This window comes from Mus musculus, chromosome 17 (genome assembly GCF_000001635.26).
Source record: "Mus musculus strain C57BL/6J chromosome 17, GRCm38.p6 C57BL/6J".
Taxonomy (NCBI): domain Eukaryota; kingdom Metazoa; phylum Chordata; class Mammalia; order Rodentia; family Muridae; genus Mus; species Mus musculus.
The window spans coordinates 66192083-66200481 of NC_000083.6; the positions used below are offsets into that span (position 1 = coordinate 66192083).

General features: G+C 47.6%; 1 long non-coding RNA gene across 3 annotated transcripts; it reads left to right on the forward strand.

Moving 5' to 3' along the window:
- The first annotated feature begins 332 nt into the window (after window positions 1-332).
- On the forward strand, window positions 333-7808 carry Gm20742. Of its 3 annotated transcripts, none has more exons than XR_385710.3 (3): window positions 333-1525; window positions 1670-4256; window positions 7276-7808. It is a non-coding gene; the product is annotated as a predicted gene, 20742 (long non-coding RNA). The 3 variants fall into 3 exon arrangements; XR_385709.3 differs by having other exon boundaries at window positions 333-4025; window positions 4187-4256; window positions 7276-7800; XR_385708.3 differs by having other exon boundaries at window positions 337-2936; window positions 3766-4256; window positions 7276-7798.
- The last annotated feature ends 591 nt before the right edge of the window (window positions 7809-8399 follow it).

Here is an 8399-nt window from a genome sequence, read left to right on the forward strand (position 1 = left end):
TACTACTGTCACTATGGGGACACTAAGGACAGGAGGACGATGGCAGTAAGATGCTGGATGCAATAATGTTTGTGTCACCTTGTAATGCTGAAAATAGAAGCTTAGGCCTCAAAGGAGGTGGACTTCAAGTGTGAGAGCTGAGTGTTACTCCTGGATCTGAGTCAACACCAGCACCCAGGAATCAAGGAGCTTTGGATGGTGGATGCTTCTGTCCCCACTGGGAGAGTGGTTAGTCCCTGAGGTACATTTAAGGAACACTCAATTGGTATAGGTTCATCGGGAACAAAAAGAGTCATGCCTCCTGGAACATAAGGGCCCAAAGAAGAAAAATAGCAAACATGTACTTCTTCATTTGGGAAGGGGGGAGCCCCAGATGATGCGTATATTCTGACCACTTGTAGGTCTCACAGATTCTGACAGATCATCTAAGGCTTGAATTACTGGGAAACATACTTCTGTATGTACCAAAGTCCTGCCGGAAAGCAGCCGACACACCCAAATGGCCAGAACCCAAAAGTAATGGTGAAGAAGGCGACAGGTGTTCTGGTGACCTGTAACACCACCAGGAGCCCTGAGACCCACCTCCTATAATCTAATGTAGACCCTCATCAGTGCAGGTCACTGCACTAGGGCAGCTGTCACTGCTCCAGAAATACTGCTTACAGTAAAGGGAGGGAGGCCTCCTCTTCCCTGCTTGAGCACTTAAGTCCCTGCAGATTTCTTATCCTGCCCTGAACGTTCTGTTAATCCAGTGTTCCAGTATTCTCCAACTGTGGGGCAAGAGAAGACCACAGACATTTGCAACTCTATTGAACTGAGCCTCCAGTGCTCAAAGGCAAGTAGTGGACACAGATTTCTCAGTCATACCCAAGAAAACGGTCCAGGTTTGAGCCCCGGGGCAGGTGAGAGTGGGAGGAGGTGCAGGATTGTGGACAGAGTTTAGAGTGTAGGGAAGGAAGTGTGTCCTCGATAGGGCCAGAAGACACACGAGGAGCGCCAGAGCAGACACAGAAGTTACGGTGTCCTGATGTGACGCCCAAGGCCCGGGGGGAGGGGGGTGACTACTGAGAATCCTGAGCCCTGTAAGAGTGACCCAGGACATGAGCAGTGTGGGTGAACATCACTTCACTTCAGGCTTCAGTGTTGTCACCATCTCCTGCAGAAGCACATGCCCTCATAGACTACCCTCTGACAAGGCTACTGTGACCTTCAAGCTCATGTGATGATTGCCCTGTCTCCATATAGGAGGCCTGGCCTTACAAGGTGCTACTGTCACTAAGGTGACAGTAAGGACAAGAGTACTGCGACACTGGGAGGCTGCATGCAAAAATGATGGGAGGCCCAGCTGTACCTGGAAGCTACATGATGTAACCCCTGATCTGCTCTACAGATCTTCATTTTGTGCGGCTGTCTTCCTAGTGACAGCCACATCACCTATGACAACAAGTTCTCCCTGACTCTCCTTTAGCCTTGCTTCTCAGTCTTGAGATGACGAGCCTAGGGGAGGGCCTCTACAGATAAGTCAGTGAGTACCTGCGGACCACTGCCTTTGCATCTCCTTAGGATTGTGTTCTAACTGTGTGATGTCTGAGAGAGATGGACTCCCAGTTCTTGCCATGCAGGCTCCAGTCCTCCAGTAGCATCATGGAAGTCATTGTTCCCTTCACAGGCCTGACTTCATTCTTACCCAAGAGGAGTTAGAATGAAGATTGGCTCTGAGATGTGACCCCAGCTTCTAGACTGTCTTTGTGCAGTGGAGTGATCTGGGCTTTGCTCAGTGGCCATTCAATAAGCATAGATGTGCAAGGCCGTCTCTAGGAGCTGGATCCCAGGATCATTGGTGTGATGGACAAGCTCTGCAGAAGGAGCCGGCACTCTGGGAGAGTCCAGGACATTCAGGAAGACAAAGGGGGTGAGGCAAGTCCACATCAAAACAGGTAAAAGCAGTAATGAAGCTGGGAGCTTCCCTCCTAGTACAGGTTGTTGGGAAACACACTCCCTGAGAAGTCAGCTCTGCTGGGCTCAGCCAGGGCTGAAAGAAGACATGAGACAGAGGGCCATGAGAGCAGCCCTGTCACAGGCAGCCATCATGAATGACTGAACCTGGGAAGGGCATGTGATAGTGTGAGTTTTATGGACACCCTAAAGGAAATTTATAGTAATTCATCTCTTGGAGAAATGGTGTTCTCCACTCAAATCTCAGGCCCTGGGAGTGTTGGGTGTTGCAACATACCAAAGGCCTGGAGGGTCCACTCCTCTTATGATGGTGATGGGAATGTCAGAAGATGAGGAGGCCATCTTGATAGGAGGACAATGTTAGAATCCCAGAAACCAGAGGCCATGTTCCTGCATGGAGCTCCAGCATTCTTCACATAGGCATGATGAAGGTAATGAGTGCAGATACAAACTGTCACCATGGGATTCCTGGTTGTCCCTCAGCACTTTAGCCTGCTTTCTCTCCCACGCACCACTTAGTTTACTTGAGCACACCTTGTCACTGCCCAGGATTTTTTCATAACTTTGAAAATAAGGCAGAGTGGTACAGGTAGGAGATCCCTGAGTCCTCTGTGCTCTGTCCTTCTGTCACTGTGGTCTCTTCAGATGCCCCCGACTATGATTCTGAAGTTAATAAAGCACTTGAGGGTCATGGGGCTTTCCTGACAGGAACCACACAAGCTGGAGCCAAATCCAGAAGCTGTGCACCAAGTCCTTCCATGTTTGTGGCTGCTGTGGACAGTCTGAACTGCAAGTCTGGCCCTGCTCTGTCACTGAAGGCACAACCTCTTGAACTCTCTCACTTTGAACTGTAGTAGTAGCTAGTGCCGCTGCTGATCCAACAATCTAGTTCAATACGAGACAACATAAGCTTTCCAACATCCAACCTGGAACATTCTGTCTCAGAGACGACAGTGTGTACACTTGAAAGGACAGACCAGGTGAGGAAGACGGAGAGGTCCTATGTGGCTTTCTCACAGTGTGCTTGATCTCAGCCCACTTCCCAAAATTCCTTCAGTCCCAGCCCAAATTAGGAGTAGTTCTAAGAAGAATAGAGCCCTGAAGTGCTGAGAGGAACTGAGAGATCCCTGGCTGCCATGTTCCATGTAGAGACTCTTCAGGATCTTCTGTGAGGGCTCATCCCTCTTCATTCTTTGGACGTCATGTGCTATGAATGCTTACCCTCTGACACTGTTCACTTTGCAGACCTGCCTGACACTTTAGGAAAGTTCTCCCACTCTGCCTGACTTCTGGGTCACACCTTCCATTTATATAAAGTGTGCTTAGCGGGGTCAAAGAGGAACATGATTAACACAGTGCATTGAGTAGCTAGCCTTCTGTAATGCCTAGAGAAAGCACACGATGGGCCCCTGGAAACAGTCAGCTCTGTTTCTCTCAGTGGCCTAGACTTGACGATCAAGCATCCATCAGCTTATTAGAAAGACACGTTTCTGGACTTCCACCTTCAGTTCCTAGGTCTTTTCTGAATGGCGTTTATCAAGTCTTGGCATGAATCTCTAGGAACATGGGAATATCCTGCAAAGTTCTATCCCCTATGCACGGTCTCTGCTTTCCTTTCCTTCTGGGAACTTAACCCCCATGACTCTCTTTGTGAAGTGCTCATCCTTTGGTCTGCTCACATATCTTCTTTTCAGAGTCTCAGCGCAGTGTCGGGATGTCAGGAAGCTGTGGGCTGGGTCATGGCGAAGGTACTGAAGACTCTGTCCTTCTCATCCCATGATACTGCATCCTCTCACTTCTCCCTTGCAGATTGTTGTGTTTTCCCACAAGGATGCTGCTCACTAATTTGCCCTCTGTGGAATGGTGGCCCCAGGGAAGCAAGGACAGGATCACCACAGGCTTGTCTCTCAATAGGATTGGTACTTCCTGGAAGGTCACTGGTGGAGGGATGTTCAGGATCTCTGACCGCCCCCTTCCTCGATGAAAGGCTAGTGACTGCTCAGCCTTTCATGTTATTTTCCTTCTGCTAGCCTGTGCTTCTCTGCGTAGGTCCAATTCAGTGCTACCAGGTATGTATGAGACCTGCAGACCTTACCCGAGTTTTTGCAGTTGGTATGATGGCTCTGAGATCATGTAACCTTGCCAAACATTTTAAATATTAATATTTACTCACTTACTTAACCACTCACTGTCTCCTCTACCCTGTCTGTCTGTCTGTCTGTCTCTTCAGATCACCCTTCGTATGGCCCCACTTAAAGACAGAACAGTAATTCACCATGGACCTCATCTTTTAGAGGCAGGTAAGATGATCATCTTAGATAGCCTATCTTTTGATGCAAAGACCTTGGGATTCCAAACAGCTATCCCTGAGGGGAGAGGGCTCAAAGCAGAGCTCAGTCCTGCAGCTCATGCCTGGCATAGCTGAGGGTCTGCGGTTCTCTTCTCAGGGGGCAGCACGGGGAAATATCTATATCATGTAAAAGGAAACTCTCTCAAGCCGCCTCAGGTCTCTGAAAAGACAGCAGCTCTTATTATTGTCCTTGCATGCTTTGACGATTCTGTTCAGTATATGGGAACATTCACGAAGGTCAACTTAAAACTCTACAGACAAGATGTATTCAGCAAAGCGTCACTGCCATTGTCTCTTGCTCTTATGTCCCCAGAGCCCCTGCCCTAACCCTAAGAGATCATCTTCTCCCTCTGCTTTGCTCTCTCTTTCTGGGATTTGCTCAGGTGCAGCCAGCCCATGTTTCCTAGGGATGGTTTTTCTGTTTTCTGACAGATGGGTAGACCATCTCCCTTGTCTTGTGTCATGTACAGTTACCGCTGGGAAAAGAGTTTCCAAGAAGGTGTTGGAAAAAAAAAAGACCACTTCAAAAAATGTATTTCGGGGCTTAATTTTCAAGAAAACTCATAGACACGAGACAGGTGGTTCAAGAGAAACAGCTGTGAAATCCTATCAAATTCCCAGTATGCGTTTAAATGTGTGATGCTCAAGACTATGCTTAAACATTAGAGAAGTCATTTGGTACCCAGGTGTCTCAATAGACTTTTTCAAAAGGCTTAGGCTCAGGCCTGGCCATGCAGAGTTCAAAGAATTCCACTTTCACGTTTCATGTGTACCCCGGGCTGAAAGACCAATCTAATACCCTTTGGCATTGCCACAAACATGTAAACCCAGCTGCTACCACCAGATGTCATGAATGATCCTTCTCTTGGAAACTTAACTTGTCATCCTTTTTAGGCTTTTAGCTTTCCTTCCTGTCGTGTGTGTGCTTCCTGCCTCTTGGCCTATACCATGCTTTCTTCTTTGCAGTACCAGCCTTCCCCACCAATCTGGGATATTACAAAGGATGGGTGATGTTGAAGTGAGGGGGTCTGCTGGCTTATGCCCTAAAAAGAAGCTGAGTGAATTGTGGGGTTTTCCTGAGATCAAGGGTACCGGACAGGTACCCACAGTTTAGAATCAGTGGTCATGACTTAGCCATACCCTGCTCTACCATGGAAGACAGCACAGGATAGGAACTTGAATGTTAGCTTGGTTGCTCCTCACGGCACTCTTCACAGCTTTTCAGCTTGGACCACATTTGTTCTGGTCCAAGGTAAAGTACAGTGTGTTATGAGTTCCTATTCCTGGGTTGGTTCGTGAGTTAGGGCTGTCCTCAATGGATGCTGTTTTGGAGACAATTCTGTGCCTCCATTTTGAGCCCTGCCTTTGGTATCACCAAGTCATGGGAACCCTCCAGACAACATCCCTGCATATTGTCATGAATAAACCCTTCAACCAGTTCTGAGAATTCATGTCCCAGAAAAGAGAACTTCCTTTGACAGGTAAGTGTTCAAAAGGGTTCCTGGCTGCTCAATTTGCACAATGTAGGGAAAAAAGTCCTCTGAAGCCCATTGGTGCTTTTGGACCCTGCCGGTGGGTTTGGCAAGGCACAGATATGGGAGGACAATTCTGGATAGTGGCATGTCTGGAGTATCTCACCATTTTCTTCATGATGCTCCCATGAGATTGAGACAGTGAGAGGACTCGGTTGCATAAAAATGCAATCTGTGGTGTATGAATTTCAGGATTGTACCCATTAGAGCAGGCGTGCATCAGAAAACTTTTGGACATTTTTTCTGCTACAGTGAAAGAATAATTTGCCTTCATCCTCATCCCTGGCTGTGTTCATACGTGCACCTCAGCTCTTGTGCATTTGAGTCTTCAGGAGGAAACATTTGGTAGGGTAGATGCAAGATGTACATGTGGGTTCACTGCTTGCCTTCTATAGATGGATGACACTGGAGGTGCTTCCTGTAACTATGCACATGGTCCCTGAAGGGGTAGCTGTGTGTGTCTCTCTCCCCTGGGAGTACCCAGAATTGTAACATTCTCTGTGTGCATTTTGCCCCATCCTCAAAAGCTCTTACACACCTGGTCCCCAGTCAGAGACTGACTAAAAGTGCGTAGACATTGATATGTCCAGGAGAATAACTCTGACTGAATGTTTTCATTGTTAATCCCATTGTAGGGATGAGAACAACCACCTGTAGATGTTATGTTGCTCATTCAGTTCAGGCATGCAGGAGAAGAGCCAGCAAATGACACCAGAAGGTCTGAGTGCTAGGACCCTGTCTTAGGGTTTTACTGCTGTGAACAGACACCATTACCAAGGCATCTCTTATAAGGACAACATTTCATTGGGGCTGGCTTACAGCTTCAGAGGTTCAGTCCTTTACCATCAAGGCAGGAACATGGCAGTATCTAGGCAGGCATGACACAGCAGGAGCTGATAGTTCTACATCTTTATCTGAAGGTTTCTAGCAGAATAGTGGCTTCCAGGAGCCAGAAGGAGAGTTGTAAAGCCCACGCCCAGAGTGACACAACAAGGCCACACCTCCAAATATTGCCACTCCCTGGGCCAAGCATATTTAAACCATAACAGACCCTGTCACTTTCCATGAGGTTTATCTAAGATGCCTCTGGACAGGCAGTATGGCACAAGTTAACTCTTTCCCAAAAAGCTTGACTGACATAGTGCAGAGAAAGCCCACAAGTCCCCCGTCTCCCTCTCTTTTCCGTATTGCATGTCTCCTTGGCTAACACTTCAGAGAGCTTCTGATTCTTCTGACAGGAGAGTTCCACCAAAAAGCTCAGACTTCAGCTTAGAGGGACAAGTATAGCAGTGAGGGTTTTCTTATGCATTGCTGGAGTGCTAGGATGTCTCCTAGGTGCAAAGACTGCTGGGAGAGCGCTGGGAAAACATCTTCTGCAAGAAAACCATTCTTCTCTCAAGCTTACACAAGCTCTTTCATCTTGTTCTCCATCCTCAGCCTCTTGACACAAACAGCTTGGCCCTGATGATGTCCCCAGCTTAGCAATGGACTACAGCCAAGAAGCCTGGCCACAATAAGGACGGATCACATCCTTAGGGAGGACATCTATGAAAAGCATCTATGCACAGGAGAAAAGTGCAAGGACCGAAGTCTCATCAGGAGTTCCAGGACACAGAGAGCCTGACAGACTCAGGCCAGAGGTTACCTCCAGAGTCCTAGAAGAGGAAGAGGGTCCAACTCTACAGCAGCCTCTTGCTGGTGCTGTTGCAACCAGGACTATGATTGTGAGACTTGTGTCTCTGTGGATACCAGGTTCAGGCGTCTTGTGCCCATGCATCTACGGACACCTCTCATTCCTCATTTGGTATAACTTTGCAAGTCCTGAGATTAAGGCTATCATGTACTGATGGTGTCCCACTTGACACATAGGCTACAGATGACATTAAATCTGCAATTCTCTACTTTGTGATTATTGATCCTTTCCAAATTGGTTTGACTGGGAACAAGGCTCAGAGTTCGATATTTCCAAGATTCACCTTTATGAAATTCAGAATCCTACAATTGTACAAATGTACAAAAAAAAAACAGTACAGTTACCACTCTGGAATGAATCCAAGGACAAGGTGTCTGACATGGGAAGTTTACAGATTTAATTATAGGTCCAGGACTTAACAACGCTAAGCCTATGCAGAATCATTCAGGGATTCCAACTTTAGCAATTGGAAGGAGTCATTAAAGAAAATGAGCTACGTGGCTCACATGGCCATGTCATCGTGTCCATGGAACATGATGCTCCTACTGCCATGCTCTCTGTCAACCTCAAAATGAGATCACCATTTACAGAAGAACAGTGCAGGGCAGCAAAGCAGTACGTTGGCCTAGGGTGGTGCACTGGGTGGTTCCAGGAGATGCAGCCCTCACTCCATCCTATACATCTAGGAGGAAAGCAAGAGGAGAGTGGGAGGGATTATGTGAGGGTGAGATTCATGGTCCAAGTGTAGCCTAGGTGTCAGCTTATCCCTTAGAAGAGCATACGTGCCTCTGTATGGAGGGTTCTGGCCAGGAATGTCACCAGGGACAGAGGAGTCAATGCTCACCCTCTGAAGGTACTGTACCTGCCA